The sequence below is a fragment of the Leopardus geoffroyi genome, chromosome B1 (assembly GCF_018350155.1).
Source record: "Leopardus geoffroyi isolate Oge1 chromosome B1, O.geoffroyi_Oge1_pat1.0, whole genome shotgun sequence".
NCBI lineage: Eukaryota > Metazoa > Chordata > Mammalia > Carnivora > Felidae > Leopardus > Leopardus geoffroyi.
In genome coordinates this window covers 159734546-159757094 of record NC_059327.1, presented here as the reverse complement: position 1 = coordinate 159757094, position 22549 = coordinate 159734546, and the positions used below count along the sequence as shown (strand labels likewise).

Below are 22549 nucleotides of genomic sequence, written 5' to 3'. Positions count from 1 at the left end.
TGCTTTCTTTCTTTTTTTTTTTAATATTTTTTTTTCAACGTTTATTTATTTTTGGGACAGAGAGAGACAGAGCATGAACGGGGGAGGGGCAGAGAGAGAGGGAGACACAGAATCGGAAACAGGCTCCAGGCTCTGAGCCATCAGCCCAGAGCCTGACGCGGGGCTCGAACTCACGGACCGCGAGATCGTGACCTGGCTGAAGTCGGACGCTTAACCGACTGCGCCACCCAGGCGCCCTAAGGACGCTTTCTTTCTTGATACATTGCTGTAGTACCAGCTCCTTGGATATGCTCTATAATGCTCAGTAAGGATTAGCAAATAATAAGATCATATATAGATGGCAAAATGAATGCTAAAAATATTGAGAAAAGGGAGACATACTATAAAGTAAAATAATGTGGAAAAACTTAATGGAAAGAAGGAATCTGGAATTCAACTACAGGGACAAATATAACTTGTACCGATACACTAAGAAGGCCATACTTAGCCCCAAGGAGAATTCCTACGACTGGGAATTTCCAGTGATAAGTTCTACACAAATTGTTTCTTCATGAGCAAATAATTTATTCATCCAGCAATTTACATTGAGGGTCAGCTATGTGTTAATCACTGGGGATATAGCTATGCCTAAATCGGACATGACCCTAACCTTCATGGAGATTATAGTGTACTGGGAAAAATCAATAATAATTACACCACAGAGAATTAAATTACTACTGGGAAATTATACTTAAATAGAAAGTTTACTTGAAAAAATAACATCAAACAATATTAATAACATACTTGAACTTACTTGAAAACAATAATATCTCAACAGGATTCCTCAAAACTGTCAAGGTTATCAAAAATCAGGAAAGTCTGGGGCGCCTGGGTGGTTCAGTCAGTTAAGCATCCGACTCAGTTTCAGCTCAGGTCATGATCTCACGGTTTCGTGAGTTCAAGGCCCATGTCAGGCTTTGCTCTGGCATTGTGGAGCCTGCTTGGGATTCTCTCTCTCTCTCTCTCTCTCTCTCTCTCTCTCTCTCTTTTTGCCCTCCCCCCTGCTCGTACTGTCTCTGTCTCTCTCAAATAAATAATCTTTAAAAAAAATAATAAAAAAAATAAGGAAAGCCTGAGAAACTGTCATAGCCTAAGAGGACAGCCTAAGAGCCTAAGAGGATACTAAATGTAATGTGATATTCTGCATAGGATGTTGGAAAAGAAGGACATTAAGTAGAATTTCAGAAAAAAATGAATAAAGTATGGACTTTGGTTCACAATAATGTATTGAAAGTAAGAAACACATATTGGTTCATTAACTGTAACAAATGTGCCATTTTAATGGAAGATTGTCAAAAGCATGCTGTGAAGGTGCACACATGAGTTGTGTCCATCCGCAATACAGCTTATTTAGTCATGTTTTATGACTAACATAATTGTATAGCAGGTTCAGGATCCAAATTCAAACAACATTTCTCTATGCATTTAACTTGGCTTCATACACATCACAAAAAGCAAAGCACAATACAAAGTCTCACAACAAACAAGATACAACAAGGGGCAGGAAGTTAACAAACCAAATGCAAAATCAGTCAGTGAACACACAGTTGAGATGACTCAGTCTGGTCTGGGTAAGCTCTTGGCACATGCTGCTTATTATTTTCAAGCAGTGTAGTATCTGTTATGTTCAGAGATCAATCCAGCAAAGCATCCCATAGCAGTTGCCCTTCTGATGTGGTCATATGTGAAGAGGGTCAGTGTCTGGAGAGTCTAATGGTTTGCTAAAAAGTCCTCCCTTACATTTATTTATTTTTATAAGTTTATTTTGAGAGAGAGAGAGCATGAGAGAGAATGTTGTGGGGTGTGGAGCCCAACTCGGGGCTTGAGCTCATGAACCATGAAATCATGACCTGAGCTGAAACCAAGAGTCAGATGCTCAACAAACTGAGCCATCCAGATGCCCCAAAAGCCCTCCCTTTTAAAGGAGTTTAATCAGTTTTGGGCCTTTGAAGGCCTTTTCTGGTTCTGCTAATCATAAATTCTGGGTGTCATCAGCCTGTGCTGGTTTTGGCAATATCTGGCCTTAGCTGCACTGTCCTTGACTGTTTGACATATGTGACTCCATCTTGTTCTCTACACAGATGTTAATAATAGGGGAAACTGTGTGTGTGTTGGGGGGTGTTAAAAAACAATATTCAACCAAGTAAACTGGAGGATCTAATTGGCTTTATTAAGGGATTTATGAATTGGGCAGCATCCCATCTGGCAAGTAGAGAGGAGCTCTGAGGAGGTTGTACAAAACGGAAGGTTTTTATAGGAAGGAGGGTGGGGCAAGAAAGTTATTAGTAAAAGAAAAGGAAGGATTATTCCAAGCAAAGTCACCTTTCCTTTAAGGGTGGAGGGAGAAAGCAGGGGTCTTATTAAGTGGATTACTTCATCTTCCTTTAGGGCATGGAAAGTCACCCCCCACCCCTTGACAGATGACTTCATTGGTACTTATCAGAAAATTCCTGATTAACAGGTTAAGACTATATTATTTCTGGGGGGAAGTTGAAACTGCAATTAGGTTTGGGCTTAAGCCCTGATTTGGTGACTTGGCCTGGCCTAAGTGATGCCGTTTCGGCGTAGAGTTTTCTTTTTCACAGGAGAGAAAGTATATGGGCACTGGGTGCTGTCTGCTCAATCTAAAACAATTCTAAGAAAATAAAATCTAGAAGTTTAAAAAATTTTTAAAGAAGTTTTCTTCACTGTAAATAAAAAAAATTATTTGTGATAAACACTAAGAAGGTGAAAAACTGGATATTTGTTGTTAGAGTCTATAAAGGTCATAAGAAAATGTTTTCTTGAAGAAATCACATAGAAGCTGAGACTTGAAGTTTGAAAAGGAATTGGCTAAGAAAAGAGGAAGTCAAGATCCTTCTAGGCAGGGACCACAGGGAATTCTAAGACTGTGAGAAAGTTAAAAGCGAGGTCACTGTGGCTACAGCAAAAGCCCTGGACATTAATGATAAGACTGCCCTAGATAGACCTTGGATACCAAGTTAAGAACTTTAAATTTTATTCTAAAGCCAAAGGAGAACCATTCATTTGATAACCAATATTATCAGCACTAGTATGTAAAGGTCTGCTAAGCATTGGCCCTAAAGCAATGAAGAAAACAAAACCCCTGCCCTCATGAAGCTCCCAGTGGCTTTGGGGGGTGGTGCAAGAGGGAAGATGGGAAAGAAGGCGGAGCACCAAAAAGCTTTTTGTTTTATTCTGTGATGAAGGCTTTTGAGCCAAGGAATGACTTGACCTTTGTACATTATTTATAGAACCTCACTTAGGCTGCTACACATCCCTATAATCCATTCTCTTACACCAGCCAAAGTGACCTTTTGCAAACATAATCAGGCCTTCCTCATTCTCCTGCTTTAAACCCCCTTTTGTTTCTGCTTGCACAGAGATAAAAACCCAAACTCCTAAAACACTTCAAGAAACACTTAAAACACTAAAGAAATTTCAACAAAATAGTCTATCTGAAAAGAAAATATGATTTTTTTCATATAGGTTTTTACCTATTTGTAATTAAGGTGGGGGGGGGGGGCGGGATAAGGGAGGAGGAATTCCCTCTCCAGAATAAACCAGGTCCCAGAGGAATTTTAGACATCAGTCTGAAATTACCTGAATATGCAAACCAATGTTCTTTATCCATTCTACCAAACCCTTATCTCTATTTAAAGGCCACCCTCCTGTAAATGAGGGAAAAAAGTTTTCATTGTATCCTGAAACTGCATATCACAAATGCACTAAATAAGCAGGTCTGGGAAACATCCTCTTTATTTCTTCCATACTGACTTTTTCTATCCTTCTATTCAGCTAGTCCCTACTTTTGGGAGATTTTCTCCAACAAATTCACTTTGTTCTTTTTATATATAACCAGATTTGGAGGGTTTTATATCTGAGCAAATTTTGCTATAGTCTTTCTAGGGTACACAATCCAGTGAAAATGATGAGAGTATATTTCATTTGCACAACCTAATGCAGACTTAATTTCAGGATGCAAATATTTAATTTTGTCCTTGGAATGCTTTAAAAATTTTAATTAATGGAATTCTGGGAAGTTATTAAAAAGAACTAGATAGATCTGCATAAAATAATAGGTTCAAGATATATTATTAAAGGAAAAAAGTTTCAGGACAATACAAAATAATCCTTGTTAAAAATGTTTATCTTGGGGAGCACCTGGGTGGCTCAGTTGGTTAAGCGTCTGACCCTTGATCTTGGCTTGGGTCTTGATCTCAGGGTCATGAGTTCAGGAGCTGTGTTGTGGAGCCTACTTAAGAAAAAAATATTTATTTTGTATGTATATTTATATATGGTTGGAAAAAAAGCCTATGTAACTAAGTGCGTAGCTATTTATACTACTTATTCTTGAGCATGAATAATATATAAGATTTCATCTTCCAGATGCACATTTCTGAAATGTTTGATATTTTCTACAACTTTCTTCCTTTCTTCCTTCCTTCCTGCCTCCCTCTCTTTCTTTCTTTTCTTTTTCCTTCTTTCTTTCTTTCATTCTTCCTTTCTTTCTTCTTTCTTTCCTTCTTTTAATAAGCTCTAGGTCCAACATGGGTCTTAATATCACAACCCTGAGATCAAGAGTCACATGTTCTACAAACTGAACCAGCCAGGTGCCCCTCTACAACTTTGTTTCTGTTTAGTTGTGAATCACAAAAAATTTAGAGTCTAATATTTATAAAGTATATAATACATTAGTATTTAAATTCATACTTATAGAAACTAATAAAATAGAAGAAAATTATAAGACTATCATAAAATAATGATAGCCAATGATTAGACTAAAATTTCTCTCTGGATGTGAATGACCCCATTTATTTGGACTTCCAGCTCAAAATGACCTTATACTTGTTGGCACATTATCAGTGATTATTCTAAAAAAAAAAAAAAAAAAAAATTATGCTGCCATTTGCAGCTTAAATTAAAGAAAAGTCTACCTCCTTAATTGTAATTCCCACTTCCTTCTTTGGGAAAAAAAAAGAGCTTACCCAGTTCTTACTCATTTACTAAGCAAGCCCAATTTATTACTGACCAACAGATGCTCTTCTTCCAACCCATTCTATAAGTGAGAAAGCGTGGATGGCACCTGACCACAGGCCAAATGAGTCTGGGGGAATATCACCTAGGAATGTCAGCATCTGAACATTCTTAAAAAGTTACTGAGACTGTCCTCTCTCACTGCACCCCTGCTCTCGTAGAGACTTTGTATCTAGGCTTGTTGGATGGATTTCTTCCACAAAGTTGCTGTCTCCTCTGGTAAGCCTATCCTGGCCTAGATTACATTGGGTCTCTCTTTAATGGGTCTGAACTGCCTTTCATCTGTTCCCTCATCCTAGCTCTTCTAGTAATGCACGGTCTATCACATCTCAGTCTGTCCTCCCCACTAAACTTTGAATTTCTTTTTATCCCTGAAGACTAGCAGGGAACATGTCATTGGTCTACAAATACGTATTTGAATGCCTGTTCTGTACCAGGCCCTGTGCTGGGTGCTGGTATTACCATGGTGACCAAACAGTAAAAACTGACATTATGGAATGTACAGTCTGGTGAAGGAAATTAGTTAAGTAAGTACACAAGTAACTAATTAACTAAAATGGTGTTTAAGGCCACTACATCCAAATACTAACAGAGCATAACAGACTTAGTAGGACTTGGTATAGTTCAGGTGCAGGCTTCCTGGAGGATGTAATCCTTAGGTAGACTCCTGAAGAATGAAAACAAGTTAGCCAAGCAGAATGTGTCTGTGTTGGGATGGAGGTAGGTAGAGTACTCAGGCCCAGAGGAATCCTCTAGGTAGTTGCAGAGGCACATGAAGGGAGACTGAGCTGGAAATGGCCAGTGCCATGGAGTTAGTGAAAGAAGAGGTAGCAGTCCAGGCCTAGGCCAGATCTGGCAGCTCCTCACAGGCCTTGTTGAGCAGCTTGAACTTCACCCTACAAGAAATGTAAAGGTGCTGAGGGGATTGTAGTGGAGGAATGATGTGATAAGGTGATCAGATGTGCATTTTTAAAAGTTGACTTTTTTAGGCCACTAGATGAAAAATAGAATGTAGATGAGTAGGAATGGGCAAAGAGAGATTAGTTAAGACAAAATGTAATGGTGGCTTAATGAGTGTACATTGAATGAATGAACTTTAGAATCAAAGCATAGGATATAAGGTCTGGAAAGTCCCCCAGATCCCATCCAAGTTTTGTATCTCAGTTAATGAGAAAACCGAGTCCCAGAGTGGCACCATGAAGTATTCGATGCTGCACAGTTTATTCATAGCAGAACTAGGACAGCCAACCAGTTATGTATTTTGTCTCTTCCCATGGACCTTCTTATGTGACTCAGCAAGTTTTTAAATGGAAAAACAAAAAAAGCAGTGCTTCACTAAGTGATGGGTATATGGAGTTCATTGTGCTATTCTTTGATGTTTGAAAAAATGGATAATAAGCAGTTTTACAAGACACATGGCTTTTTTAAAAAAATTTTTTGAATGTTTATTTATTTTTGATAGAGAGAGAGAGAGAGAGACAGAGCATGAGCGGGGGAGGGGCAGAGAGAGAGGGAGACACAGAATCCGAAGCAGGCTCCAGGCTCTGAGCTGTCAGCACAGAGCCCGACATGGGGCTTGAACTCAGGAGCCATGAGATCATGACCTGAGCTGAAGTCGGACGCTCAACCGACTGAGTCACCCAGGTGCCCCAAGATGCATTGCTTTAAAACTGTTGGGGCATAGGTCAAATTCAAGACCTTTGAAACAATTTGGCAAAGGAAACCAATCCAGGGCTTCCTGGCACTATGATACTTACATAGTACCCTCTGGTTCCTAGCCTGGTAGACTCAGCTGGGTGGTATTAGGATTGACTGCCATGTCATAGATGAAGCCATATTGCTGAACTCCATGGCACTTGTCTAGAAACACTCAACCCCTCTTTGGTTCTTCTGTAAAATTGGGAGTCCATGCTGTCAAATGCAAAAGCAATATAATTTCATAACAAGTTTGATGTCCTTTGTTCAAGGTAAAACAATACACGGACTGGGGAAGTGCAGTGCCTGACAAGCTGTGAGCACTCTTCCTGAGAGATTTTGAGCAAGAGAGAGTCCTACAGAGTGTTAGAAAAGGGAACACAGAAACAGGGCATGATTGGCTAGGCGGTTAGTGGTTTCCTTGTAAGATTAGCAGGTCCCATTTTGCAGGGTAAGCTAGCTGAGTTGGAGGATTGTAATTGGTTTATGTTAGGTTTCCTTGACAGTGAGGCATTTCTCCTAAGAGCAGACTATCAACCTGAGGTAAACTGGGGCAAGTTTGAACTACCTGGAATTGAGTTTATTTGGAAATAGAAGAAATGAAATTCAGGAAACACATGCTATAGCAAGCTACAGGAGAGTCTGTTGAGGGTTTGGGACAGGATTATCAATGTGTAGGGAATGTAAAGAGGGGGATATCCAGCCAGAGTCCAAGCAATAAGTTAGGTGGTTGAGGATGAGGATGGACTCTTGGCAGATGTCCATCGGAAAGGAGATAAGTCTCAGTCTTCCATAAATCAGGCATTTAATGGAAATCAGTCTCTTTGTTCTTAAATTCTTTTCTTCTGAAAGCATGTTCATGAGATTCATTTCATATCCTCTGGTTCCATTTTAGATTGAAATGCTTTCACAAGGTTTACTTAGGTTTAGATTTGTGACCTGGGCTGGGCCACTGGAGCAGCCTCTATTTAGTGGGTCCCCATACACAAAATAACTTTATCAATACTTTTTATAGAGGGGATGTTGTGAAACCAGAGTGAGTCCATGTATGTCCCGTATTTCCTGATCAATGAATGTTATTTTTTTCTTCACTTTTCCTGAACTCTGAGTAATCAATGTCACCAACAGCTGTTTGTATAGACCACCAAGAGTGACCAAATAGTTGTCTACTTATGATTTATATTGCATGTTAAAAATAATCTTGAAGGGGTGCCTGGGTGGCTCAGTTGGTTAAGTGTCTGACTCTCAATTTCGGCTCAGGTCATGATGTCACGGTTTGTGAGTTCAAACCCCACATTGGGCTCTGGGCTGACAGTGCAGAGCCTGCTTGGGATCCTCTCTCTCCCCCTCTCTCTGCCCCTCCCCTGCTCACTTGCTCTCTCTCAAAATAAATAAACTTTAAAAAAAATTTAAAAATAAATAAACTTGAAGAAGTTCTTTTTTATTTTTAATTTAAGCTGGGGATTGTTATTAATATTCAATAGTTTCAGAATATAGAAAGCAAAGATAATAGTTTGTATCCACTAAGACAATTTTATGGAAGATGGGTGAGGTAATCCTATTTGCTGTCAATTTGAAATCTCTGGGTTTTGGAGGGTGGTGGCTGACAGTTAAAGGAATTAATTAGCTTTAGTTACCAGTTTCTTTTCCAAAGTCATTGGTGAGGTAGGCCTTCCTTAGATGATGTGATCAAGGAACTCTTCAGATAGGACCCTCCATTTTATCTTCTTCCCAGTCTTTCTGTACCACTAGATTCTCTGGTATTCAGAAAACATGCAGTTAATCTTCTCCCTATTTTGTCTCCTTTAAAAAAATTTTTTTTAATGTGTATTTATTTTTGAGAGAGAGACCGAGCAACAGCAGGGGAGGGGCAGAGAGGGAGGGAGACACAGAATCTGAAGCAGGCTCTAGGCTCTGCGCTGTCAGCACAGACAGATCCCGACGTTGGGGCTCAAACTCATGAACGGTGAGATCATGACCTGAGCCAAAGTCAGACCCTTAATCGACTGAGCCACCCAGGTGCCCCTATTTTGTCCCTTTTAAAATTATTTTTTCACCTGGGGTGCCTGGGTGGCTTGGTTGGTTAAGCGTCTGACTTTGGCTCATGTCATGATCTCGCAGTTCACGAGTTCAAGCCCCACATCAGGCTCTGTGCTGCCAGTTCAGAGCCTGGAGCCTGCTTCAGACTCTGTAACTCTCTTTCTCTGCCCCTCCCCTGCTTATGTTCTGTCCCTCTCTGTCTCTCAAAAAATAAGCTTAAAAAAAATTTTAAATTATTTTTTCACCCAATCTTTTCCAAGTGAGGGCAGATTCAAAGGGGCAAACCTGGTGGCACATTGTAAGTACAAAATAGTTTTTGAGTGAATGAAGCAATTCATAAGCAAATTTGAACCCTATAATTTAAATATAACATTGGAAGATGCATACTGTAGAAATGCGTATTATAGAAAGTGAAAGTACCCTCCCATAAGCCCGTTCCACAATATAATCCTGGCTAATATTTTGACCAGTAACTTTACTAAAAATACTGGATTGAACATTCTTGCAGATCTCTGTGCACTGTGGAAGGTATATTGGGTCAAAAGCTGTGTCTATGTGTGTGTGTATTTATTTTGGCAGCGCCATCTTATTCTCCAAAAAAGCTGTAGAATTTATACTCCCCAAACATAGTGTTGTGAGATGGTCCATGAACATTTTATTTTAGTTTAAAAACCCTTACTTTCTAGATTATAAAAGTAATGTATTCTTTTGAAAAGAGCTGGAATAATTTGGATGCATACAAAGTAGGAAATTAAATTTTGCTACAAATTTTGGAGATTAACATATATATGTTAATTATATATATATACATATATAGCACTATATATATATATATAAGCCATATATATATACAAGCATTATATATATATGCGCATATATATATGCACATATATATATATATATATATATATATATATATACACATTTTTTTTTTTTTTTAAGTAGGCTTCATGCCCAGTGTGGAGCCCAACTCAGGTGCTGAACTCATGACCCTGAGATTAAGAACTGAGCCAAGATCAAGATCAAGAGCCAGAAGCCCACTAACTGAGCCACCCAGACACCCTGAGATTATCTTAGAATGAGACAACAATATGGTCAATATAGTAACTTTCCCAGACCAACTTTACTTTATCTTTTCTTCTTTTTCCTCCAGCATGTGTAACCAACCTATGCCACTGCTAAGAAATTCTGAGAGGCCTGCCTAGACCTTCAGCACTTTTATATTTCCAGGCCCTACTTTACATCCAACAATTATCTTCAGATGCACAAACATCAAATATTGTGTGTGTGTGTGTGTGTGTGTGTGTGATATAAAAGGGCAATATTATAATATTTTTTTTCTTAAAAATACTTGGCCATAAGTAATTTATTAGCTATAATTCCTCAATAACTTTCCTGCATGCTCAGGATTTCTTATGAAGTGAGGAAATCTAGCCTATAAGCTTTAAAACATAAGACATTTTAATAAATGCCAAGTTTATTAAGCTGACATAATGTATATGTAGACATTTAATTAAACCAGATGTTTGTCTTACAATTTGGTTTTCAAATTTTGGAGCATAAACCTTTGTAGACATGGCTGACCTGGCTTAAAAATGATCATATCAGGGGTGCCTGGGTGGCTTTCTGTTGGTTAAGCATCTGACTCATGCTTTCTCTCTCTCTCAAAATAAAAACTTAAAAAAAAAAAATGAAATGAAATTGCTGGGACAAAGAGTAAGTACAATGAACTTTAAAATTTTTTTTAATTTAAAAAAAATTTATTTATTTATTTTTGAGAGAGGGACAGTGTGCCCAAGTGGGGAGGGGCAGAGAGACAGAAGGAAACACAGAATCTGAAGCAGGCTCCAAGCTGTCAGCACAGAGCCCAGTGTGGGGCTCAAACCCACAAACTGTGAGATCATGACCTGAGCTGAAGTCGGACACGCAACTGACTGAGCCACCCAGGTGTCCCCAATGAAAATTTTTTAAATCTTTATTTATTTATTTTTGAGAGAGAGAGAGAGACAGAGAGAGAGAGAGACAGAGAGACTGTGTGTGAGTGGGGGAGGGGCAGAGAGACAGTGGCAGAGAGAATCCAAGCAGAGTCTGACATGGAGCTCAAACTCACAAAACTGTGAGACCACGACCTGAGCTGAAATCAAGAGTCAGATGAGCCACCAGGCCTCCCAAACTGTTGAGCGTTGTAGCCAAATTACCCTCCTACGAAGTGATACCCATTTACACAGCAACTTATAGTTTAAGAGACTGCTTAGAGTTTACTTTTCTTCCTTCCTTCCTTCCTTTCTTCCTTCCTTCCTTCCTTCCTTCTGTTCTTTCTTTCTTTCCTTCCTTCTTTCTTTCTTTCCTTCTTTCTTCCTTTCTTTCTTCCTTTCTCTTTTGAACAGGGAGGGGAAAACATAGGGAGAGAGAGAATTCCAGCAAACAGCCTGTCATGGGGCTTGAACCCACGAACTGTGAGGTTATGACCTAAGCCAAAACCAAGAGTTGGACACTTAACCTACTGAGCTACCCAGGTGCCCCCAGAGTTTTTGTTCTGAAAATTATTTATTTATTTACTTTACATTTTCTCCCCACTGGAATTAAAAAAGCAATATAACACCAGCAAGTACATATATTTGAAAGCAAATGAAAACCTCTCATTGTAGCCTTAGATCTATTTCTGCTTTTCTGTGTTCCTCTGCACCTGAAAGGGGAGCTGGTCTTTGCCAGCTATATGTCCTGGGCTTCCTGTAAGCTGGTATCTGACTGGTTTGGGCTAGTGGGAAACATTGGCAAGAGACTGGAGCGGTGAGTAGTGAGAAGTAAGGTATTTTCGGGGTGCCTGGGTGGCTCAGTCAGTTAAGCATCTGACTCTTGGTTTCTGCTCAGGTCATGATCTCACAGTTTTGTGAGCTCGAGCCCCACATCGGGCTCTGTGCTGGCAGGGCAGAGCCTGCTTCAGATTCTCTCTCTCTCCCTCGCTCTCTGCCCCTCACTCATTCTCTGTTTCTGTCTCTCTCAAAATAAATAAATAAACTTAAAAAAAAAAAAAGAAGAAGTCAGGCATTCCCCCCTCTGTCTTGGGAAGTGTCTTAGCAAGGACAGTGATTTCCTTTGCTCCCCCTCCTCCATGGATCCACCTGCTGCTAAACAGGCCCACTGCAGAGGTTCTGGCACCTGTGGCATACCCTAGCTTTTGGCGGCCCTATTTGGCTTCTCTGCTCTTCCACTGCCTCTGCAAACAACCTCTTGCCTCAAATTCCCTCTGTTTTAAATACTTAGAAATGGAATCTGTTTCCTGGTAGGACCCTAATTGACACACACATCACCCCACCATCCTTGCATTATTTTCTAATTTTTTTTAATGTTTATTTATTTTTGAGAGAGGGAGAGAGAGAGAGAGAGGGTGAACAGGGGAGGAGCAGAGAGATAGGGAGACAGAATCAGAAGCAGGCTCCAGGCTCCAAGCTGTCAGCACAGAGCCTGACAGGGAGCTCGAACTCACAAACCACAAGATCATGACCTTAGCCAAAGTTGGATGCTTACCCGACTGAGCCACCCAGACGCCCTCCCTTGCATTATTTTCTTACCACATTTTCTTTCAAATGCTCACATATTTTTACTCTGTCACAACCATGTAAGTTAATGTTTTGTCTTCTGTTTCCTTCATTTAACATTATGTCATCAGCATACAATATAAACATATTTTTGAGTACTTTTAATAATTATATTTAAAGGTTGCAGAGTATCTTTTCTTGTTGAGGTACCATGAATCATTCATCATTTAATGTATATGTACTATGAAATTGTTAGCCATGAGAACTGAAACTAACTTACTTTCTTGCCCCTGTGCTAAACAATTCTGGGATCAGACAAAAATAACTTAGCTATTTGATCTGTGAAATTCTTGTTCTTAAAAGACACCACTATGAACCAATTAAAATAGGTTACTAATCAAAATTAACAACTTGCTCGTTAATACTTGTTTTAATACCCTCATCTTGCTATGCTCACTAATCCTAAACTATTATATTATAAATTCTGCTTATTCCCAACCAGTTTCCTGCCCTCCCAGACCTGTTTAAGTCATCCAACCTGGGCCTAAAACCCTAGAAATATCCTCCTCTGACTACTAAGGTTCTGTCAGCATACTGTTCCCTCTCTCTGTAGTATTCTAATAAATTTAGCTTTGCTTGACCAACAAGTTTTTCTGGTGGTCTTTTGGGAGGTTAATGATTGACAGCAATAATCTATATCACAGGATTACCATGAACAGTGAATGAAAACAAGTATCTGAAAGCATGTCTAAACAATAATGCACTTTCCTGTGCATGGCACACAGACTCTAAGATGGCCCTAATTATCACTTCCCTCCTCTTCCCTTTTCTGGAAACAAGAAGATCTAATATGACCCGAGAAACTTGGAACAGAAAGGCAATGAACTGACATTTACTGAACACTCAATATGTGTCAGGCACTTCTGAGATTTCACTTTGTCCTCACATGAATCCTGCCAAAATGGCATTATTATTCTGATTGTCCAGACTAAGTGAGGCAGGCTGAGAGAGTTTAAAGGATTTGCTAGAGGTCTGACTCTAAATGGCAAAGCCAGGATTCCACCCATGTCTGTCTGACTCAGCTTGTACTTTCCCTCCTGTTATGGCTTTACTTCCCAGACTTGTATTGTTTTTACTGCAATTATAGAAGGTGAGGCTAAGATTTCAGAGCAGGAGACTGTTCAGCTCCTTTACAGAACCCCACAGGGGAAAATAACATTCTAGAGCAGCACTGATCAAATAGAAATATAATGCAAACCACCTATGTAATTTAAAGTTTTCTAGTAGCTGCCACCGAAAATACTAGAAAGAAAGAAGTGAAATTAGTTCTTTATTCATTTAAAAATAATTACAGATTCAAAGGAAGTTCCAAAAATAGTACAGAGGGGTCCTGTGTTCTCTTTCTTCCACTCTCCTCAAATGAGAACATCTTAGATAATTATAAAAATCAAAACAAGGAAATTGACATTGGTACAATCCACAGACCTTAGTCTGTAGAAATCTTAGAGTTCATCAGATTTACATGCAGACAGAAGTGTTCCATCTCCATAAAGATCTCCTTTGTGGTATCCCTTTATACCCAGCAAGCCACCATCCCATATCCCATTCTTTTTTTTTTTTTTTAATATTTACTTATTTATTTTTGAAAGAGAGAGCACAAGTGGGGGAGAGGCAGAGAGCCACAGGGAGACACAGAATCCAAAGCAGGCTCTAGGCTCTGCGCTGTCAGCACAGAGCCCGACATGGGGCTTGAACCCCTGAACCGTGAGATCATGACCTGAGCGGAATTCAGATGCTTAACTGACTGAGCCACCCAGGTGCCCCCCACATCCCATTCTTAACACTTGGCCACATCTAATCCATTCTCCATGTCTGTAATTTTGTTACTTTGAGATGTTACATAGATGGAATCATGCAGCATAGTAGTTTCCCAGGGCTGCTAAAACAAATGGCTACAAACTGAGCAGTTTAAAACAAGAGAAACTTATTCTCTCACAGTTCTGGAGGCTAGAGGTCCAAAATCAAGGTGTCAGCAGGGCCATGCTGGCTCAGAAAGGCCTCTAAGGAAAGATCCAGTCCAGATCTCTTTTAGCCTCTTGCGGTTGCCAGCTTCTTTGGCTTGCGGCCACATCACTCCAATCTCTGCCTCAGTCTTCACATTACTTTCCCTTCTGTCTGTGTTCTCCTCTGTGTGTCTTATATAAGGATTTATGTCAATGACTTTAGGACACACCTAGGTAATCTAGGATAATCTCCTCATTTCAAGATCCTCAATTTAATTACATCTGCAAAGGCCCTGAGAAAGGAGTATACCTGCCATGGGTGGCTGGAGCTCAGTGAGTGAGGGCTAGAAAAGGAGGAGATGTAGTAGGAAATGTTAGAGGAGGATAGTAGAGAAAATGCAAAAATTAGAATACCAGTTAATAATAACTTAGCTGCCATACACATGCACACACACACACACACACACTTTGGAGTCAAAGTATGGGGTGTATATTATTAGTATTGTTTTGTGAATATGGACTCAATGTCAGGAGAGATTAAATGATTTGACATCTATTCTAAGCCATGGAAAATCCAAGTAAACTGTCCTTTGTCCTAAACCTAGCATATATGTTTCTAACAGCCACATTCAATGTCTCAATCCTCCCTGGACAGTGTTAGGTAAACAGTGCCAACTTTTCCCCCTTCATTTTCCTCCTTTCTAGATTATATGCAGACTAGTTTCTTATGGCAACACATTCTTTCTTCTGAGTACGCTACAGGAACTTACATTTTATCTTCATCCAAATCAATATACTTGATGTTGCTAAGGTTTGATTGTGTGACGGTCACAATTATTATTAGATTGTAGTGCTGATTTTGTTTTTGTTTGTTTGTTTTTCTGAGTGAATTCATCACTACTTATTTAAGACATTGTTGGTAGAAAGCCAAGTCCATACTTGAAAGAGTGTCAGTCCTAAATTGATGTCATGTACTTCACTTTCAGTTGTGTTTTGCTCCAACCCCAGCTGGTTTACTATTCTGGTTTACCTGATTTTTTTTTTTTTAACATTTATTCATTTTTGAGAGACAGAGAGAGACAGAGCATGAGTGGGGGAGGGCAGAGAGAGAGGGAGACACAGAATCCGAAGCAGGCTCTAGGCTCCAAGCTGTCAGCACAGAGCCCGACATGGGTCTTGAACCCATGAACCGTGAGATCATGACCTGAGCCGAAGTTGGACACTTAACTCACTGAGCCAGCCAGACACCACTGGTTTACCTCACTTTCTTTCCCACAACTCTGCTCCTGCCTCTTCATCTTTCAGCAGAGACCCAGACTCTCCTCCTCCTGGAATGATACATTAAGAATGACCTTAAGGTAACCAATCTCTAGACTTTGGACTAGAGGCAGTCCACGGACTGCTTAGTTTCCTATAAGACACGCTCTACTGCATTGTTGAAGCTTTGCCTAGCTGGAAGCAATTTCTCTTCCAAACTTGAAAAGCTCTTACTGTCTGTTCTTTTACTAAAGCAGGGTTTTATTTCCCCAGCTAAACTGTAAGCTGGTGAAGGTCAAAACCTAGTTTATATTTCTTTACCTGCCTCCCACCCTGCAACCCCATCCATGTGCCCTAAACAGAGGGAGGTGCTTGGTAAATACCTGTGAAATAAAATAACTTTAGGGATAAGAAGTGACTTTTTTTTACATTTGACAGAGAGAGCATGCATGCATGAGCTAGGGAGCATGCATGCAGAGGCCAATGCAGAGCTCTATCCCATCACCATGAGATGATGACCTGAGCTGAAATCAAGAGTTGGATGCTTAACTGATGGAGCCACCCAGGCACCCCAAGAAGTGACTTTTTAGTATAAATTGGTGAGACTCTATTAGGAGAAAAATCATCATTCTCAGATGTAACATATTGTGAAAGAATTTCAAACACTTCCCAAAATAACTCAAACATCCAGACAAAGAAAAACTCATGTCTATTCTCTACGGCTATGTTTTTATTTTTACTATTCTTATTTTTTTTTAATTTTGTAATGTTTATTTAATTTTGAGAGAGAGACAGAGACAGAGTGTGGGTGGGGGAGGGGCAGAGAGAGGGAGACACAGAATCCAAAGCAGGCTCCAGGCTCTGAGCTGTCAGTACAGAGCCTGATGCGGGTTTCGAACTCACGAACCATGAGATCGTGACCTGAGCTGAAGTAGGACACTTCACTGACTGATCCACTCAGGAGCCCCTACTACTATTAAAGATTTATTTATTTTTGAGAGAGAGAGAGAGCACAAGTGGGGAAGGGGCAAGGAGAGAGTGGGGACAGAAGGTCTGAAGCAAGCTCTACGCTGACAGCTGCAAGCCCAATGCAGGGCTCAAACTCACAGCCATGAGATCATGACCTGAGCCGAAGTCAGAGGCTCAACTAACTGAGTCACCCAGGAACCCCTCTACAGCCATATTTGTTAAAAGTCAGGCTTATTAAAATTATGTAAAATTTGCCCTTTTAAAAGTTGTTCATTTCTGTGAATTTTGGGAGGTTTATACTGTAGTGTAGCCATCACCGTAGCCAAGATATAGATCACTGACATTACCTCCAAAATTCCCTTATACCTGTTTATAGTCAATCCCCTTCCCTAACCACTGGCCCCTGGCAAACACTGATCTGATTTGTGTCTCTATTGACTCGCCTTTCCCAGAATGGCAATGGAACCATAAGGTAAGTGACCTTTTGTATCTGGCTTCTTTCACTTAACATAATGCTCTTGACATTCATCTATGCAGCTGCCTCATAGCTAGTTCCTTTTTATTGCTATTGGATGGGTCCAGAATATGCCACTCACTGTGGCATAAAAATTTTTAGAAGGCATTTGAGTTCCTGAAACCTCTCACCTTCGTAAAAGCAGAGCCTCTCAAGAGTAGTTTTAAAAAACTTCAATTGTCATAACCCCTTCCCTGGGATCAACTAGGACCACAGACTCTTATCACTTATCCCAGAAGATGAGAGGTCTCCATACCGTATCACACATTGTCACAAAACAATCATATCTCTCGTCTCTTCTGAGGCCCATTTATCTTCCTAAAAACTCATTTGGTTTTCCCTTAAGTGCCCTTTCTTCCCCCACCTGCCCTTATTAAGAAGTCATTACTTTTCCCATAAGTGTCCTTCTCCTCCTCCCCTGACCCTATTAGGATGGTATATAAGCCCCAGATTCTCACAGCCCCTTTGTATCATATTTTACTGTGTACCCTTTTACATACCTTAACGAAAAAGATGATTGAATTTTATCTTTTGCTAATCTGTCTTTGGCAGTCTAATTCACAGGGCCCTGATCACTTAAAGTAAGAGCGTACAGGGAAAGTTTTAGTTCCCTGACACTATTATTCCATTGTATGGGTGTATTAAAATTTGTTTATCCACTAACCAATTGGACTTTTTTGGGTTGTTCCTAGTTTTTGGACACTTTCCTACAGGGTCTTTGCATGGCAAATATTTTCAATTCCCTTGAGTTAAGACTGTTAAAAAACAAAAATTCAAACAAGTAAATTTGAAAATCCAATTGACTTTATTAATCAGTTCATGAATTGGGCAGCCTCCCCTCTAGCAGGTAGAGCGGAACTCTGAGGAGTTGTACAAAATGGAATGTTTTATAAGGGGGGGGGAGGGGCAAGGAAGTTATTAGCAAAGGGGAGAAAAGATGGTTTCAGACAAAGTCACCTTTCCTTAATGGGAAGGGCAGGGATATTATCATGCAGATTACCTCATCTTTTTGAGGGGGGTGGTGGGGGATGAAGAGGGCCCATGTGACAAATTACCTCATTGATGCTGATCAGAAAATTCCTAACTGATCAGTTAAGACTACACTTATGGAGGAGGTGGAAACTTGGCTTAAGTGACACCATTGTGGTTCTTTTTAGTAAGAACAACAGGATGCCTGAATTAAATGCTATGTGTCTCTGTAAGAAACTACACAGACCAATTCCAACATTTCCATCAGTAATATATGAGAGTTCCCGTTGCTTAGTGTTCTTTTTTTTTTTTAATAAAGTTTCAAAATTTTATTTCTAAGAGACAGAACAAACAGAGGAGGGGAAGAGAAAGAAGGGGAACAGAGGATCCAAAGCAGGCCCCGTGCTGACTGCAGACAGCCCAATGTGGGGTTCAAACCCATGAACCCTGAGACCATGACCTGAGCTGAAGTTGGGTGCTTAACCAAGTGAGCCACCCAAGTGCCCTGCTGAGCATTCTTTTTTTTTTTTTTTAAACGTTTATTTATTTTTGAGACAGAGAGAGACAGAGCATGAACGGGGGAGGGGCAGAGAGAGAGGGAGACACAGAATCCGAAGCAGACTCCAGGCTCCAAGCCATCAGCCCAGAGCCCGACGCGGGGCTCGAACTCACGGACCATGAGATCGTAACCTGAGCTGAAGTTGGACGCTCAACCGACGGAGCCACCCAGGCGCCCCTGAGCATTCTTTTCAATACTTCATATTGCCACCTCTTTTATTTTTAGCCATTCTAGTAAGTTAAATGATTATTTGAAGACAAATAAGGAAAAGGTGAGGTTTTACTCATCTAAGAAACATTTATTGACAAAACCAGTGTCTGGTTTTAACTTTGGGTGGGTTGATATACTTTGTCAGATGTTTGATTTTCTTGACGATGGAAGGAATATTATCATATTGAGAACACACAAACAGTTTCTTATCTCCAGGCTCTCTCGGTCAGGTGAGAAAGACACGAGAAAGAAAATATGTATGAGTATACTTTGGGAGCACAGACTGGGAGCTTTTTGCTTCTCTATGGAAGGAAGGAAAAGACTGACACAAGTTGTCTTTTAAGTTAAGTCCCCTTTCCCCTAAATTGATGTTGAGTTTTGTAGGTTAAAATGTTGATGCTGGGTCTTTAGTATTTTAAACGCAATAGAGGACAATAAGGCTTTCCCTAGCCAGAAAGTAATTAATCTTAATATGAAAATAGGCTTGGGTGCCTGGCTGGTTCAGTCAGTATATAGCATGTGACTCTTGATCTCAGAGTTGTGAGTTGGAGCCCCACGTTGGGTATAGAGATTACTTAAATAAACAAATACATCTTTAAAAAATACATATATGAAGATAGGCTTAAAAGTTAGGGACATATAGGGACGCTTGGGTGGCTTAGTCTGTTAAGCGTCTGACTTCAGCTCAGGTCATGATCTCATGGTTTGTGGGTTCGAGCCCCATGTCAAGCTCTGTGCTGCCACCTCAGAGCCTGGAGCCTGCTTCAGATTCTGTGTCTTCCTCTCTCTCTCTGCCCCTCCTCCCCCCTCTCTCTCAAAAACAAAATAAACATTAAAAAAAAAAAAGTTAGGGAACTATAGATCTGAAAAGACTTCTTACCTTAGATATACCTTGTCTGTGCAACCATTGAACAAAGTGGCTTATCAGGTCCAGAGGAGTAAAATGTTTTTGGGAAGGGGGCCACTAGGGCCAGGGAAAAATAGAGGGAAGGCTGGAGATTTTGAGAAATGTGGAAAGAGCATCTGTCTGGCTGGAAATCTGAGCCCCTGAATCCTAGTTCCAGCTGTACCCTAACTTGAGTGCAAACCTGCATAAGCCAAATGCTTGCAAGTCTATCTTTCATCTATAAAATAAGCGCTTGGACGCCTAAGATCTTTTTCAATTGTGAGATTTTGTGGTCTGCATATTATATGGGGGGAGAATTCTGGGAGGAAGGACAATGACAAAGGCCAAAGTAAATGGGCACCTGGGTAGCTCAGTTGGCTAAGCATCCGACTTCAGCTTAGGTCATGATCTCACGGTTCATGAGTTCCAGCCTTGCATTGGGCTCTCTGCTGTCAGCACAGAGCCTGCTTCGGATCCTCTGTCCCCCTGTCCCTCTGCTCCTCCCCCACTTATGCTCGCTCTCTTTCTCTCTCTCTCTCTCTCAAAAATAAATAAACATTAAAAAAAAAAAAAAAAAGGCCAAAGTAAAGAGAATGCAGGGGAGGGGCAGGGCAATACAGATGCAGCTCTCCAGGGAGGGGGTGTGGCTTACATCTAAACACTGGCAAATAGAGGGGCACCAGAGGCTCAACAGACTGTTAGGGGCACCAAGGAAAATCCAACTAGAGATTGGTGTGTGAAACTAGGGCTATGCTAGGAATACAATATGCAGAAGGGCAGAAGGGAGATTTCCAACAGGAAGGTAGACCACAGGAACCAGGGGTCCAGGAGCATTGTTTTATTCATTCAACAAATAGTTATTGAAAAGGGACTATTTTAGGGGAGATTCAAAGAGGCAGGCTAGCATGTAGCATGAGGGAAGTCTGTAATTGGTACTGAACTGAGGGTACTGATATGAGTACAAGATGTCTCCACTTTGAGAGACTGCAAAAACCAAGGTACTATCCCCTAATCATTCATTTCACAAACTCTTATTGAACAATTACCATGTTATAGGCACAGAAAATACCAATTTCATTGTCATTGTCCTTCTAGTGAGGAAAGAAAATAAATAAGATAAATAAAATACATAGCATGTTAGTTAGTGATAACTGCTAATAAGAAGGACAACAGGGATGCCTGGGTGGCTCAGTCAGGTAAGCACCCAATTCTTGATTTGGCTAAGGTCATGATCTCAGGGTGTGTTTGAGCCCTGAATTTGGGATTCTCTCTCTTTCCCTCTCTCTCCCTGCCCCTCCATGGCGCTCTCTCTCTCTCTCTCTCAAAATAAATAAAATTTAAAAAGAAAGGACAACATGATTAGATGCAAAAGGGAGGAGGTTGTAATTCTGAAATCGTGGCATCTGAATCAAGGAGAGGTGGGAATGAGCAGCATGGATAGAGGGTACTGGACAGTCTTTCAGAAGAGGAACAGCAAACAGAACAGGGAACCAAAAGGGGGAGAGTAGCCAGGGTTCAAGGAGGCCAGTGAGGCTGAAAGGAAGAGGAACAAGGGAAGAGTTGTTCAAAGTGTGGTTGGGGCTCCAGGAGAGGGTAGGATGGAACCCAGCTCATTCTGGAGTTTCCTTGTTCACCTCCCTTCCTTCTCTTAGCACTTAGGGGACATCTCTGTGTCTCAAGCTGCAGATACTATAGTGGATAAAGACCCTGTGCTCAATTGTCAGAACCAGAAAAATAGGTCAGGGTCCAAATGGAAGCAAGAATAGATGATTCTGCATTTAGTAGAACTAGACCAGGCCTTAAATCCCTGTCTTCAGACAATGCCACTCTTTTTTTTTTTTTTTTTTTAAGATTTTATTTTATTTTTTTAATGTTTTTTAACTTTATTTTGAATGACAGTGAGAGAGTGCATGTGTGAGCAGGGGAGAGGGGCAGAGGGAGAGGGAGAGAGAGAATTCCAATGACATGGGACTCTATCTCACAAACCATGAGATCATGACCTGAGCGGAAATCAAGAGTTGGATGCCTAACCCACTGAGCCACTCAGGCGCCCCTTTTAAGATTTTATTTTTAAGTAATCTCCACACCCAATGTGGGGCTCAAACTTACAACCCTGAGATCAAGAGTTAAATGCTCTACTGACTGAGCCAGCCAGGGGTTCCACAGACAACACCTGTCTTGAGGCCAGTTATGTTTCAAGGCTACTGGTATGTCTCCACAGGGGCAAAAGAGAGCCATAGAGAAGAAACTAGGGATGTCACGTATATTGAACTTAAAAATATATAATTGTGGGCACCTGGATGGTGCAGTCGGTTAAGCGCCCAACTCTTGATCTTGGCTTAGGTCATGATCTCACAGTTTGTGAATTCGAGCCCCGAACTGGGCTCTGTGTTGATAGCTTGGAGCCTGCTTGGGATTCTGTCTCTCCCTCTCTCTGTCTCTCCCTATTCCTGTACTGCATGTGCTCTCTCCCCAAAATAAATACACTTTAAAAAATTAAAAATATATGTATATAATTGTACTAGGAAAAACTACACGATTTGAAATTTCAAACAGAATAAAAAGCATCTTAGATTTCCAAGCTGCTGACAATTTTAGACATCACTAGTCCAACCTCTTCATTTTACAGGCAAAATTCAAGAGAAGTGATTTCTCAAAGCAACAGAGGGAAGGAGAAACAATTCTCTAGCCTACCTGCCCTATGCTTGTTGTTCTTTCTCCCTCCCCCCTCCTTCTTTCTTTCTTTTCCCTGTCTCTTTCTTTCTTCCCCCCTTTTCCTTCCTTCTTTCTTTCCTTTCTCTTTCTGTTCTTTTTCTTTTTTTTTTCCTTTGT

The 22549-nt window shown here is 40.5% G+C and overlaps 1 long non-coding RNA gene across 1 annotated transcript in view; it reads left to right on the top strand.

Annotated features, from left to right (window-relative positions):
* Positions 1-10482, top strand: part of LOC123595948 — a 45886-nt gene extending 35404 nt beyond the window's left edge. Inside the window, exon 3 of the long non-coding RNA XR_006711449.1 lies at positions 9965-10482. This is a non-coding gene — a long non-coding RNA (uncharacterized LOC123595948). The remainder of the gene's footprint in view (positions 1-9964) is intronic.
* Positions 10483-22549: the final 12067 nt, after the last annotated feature.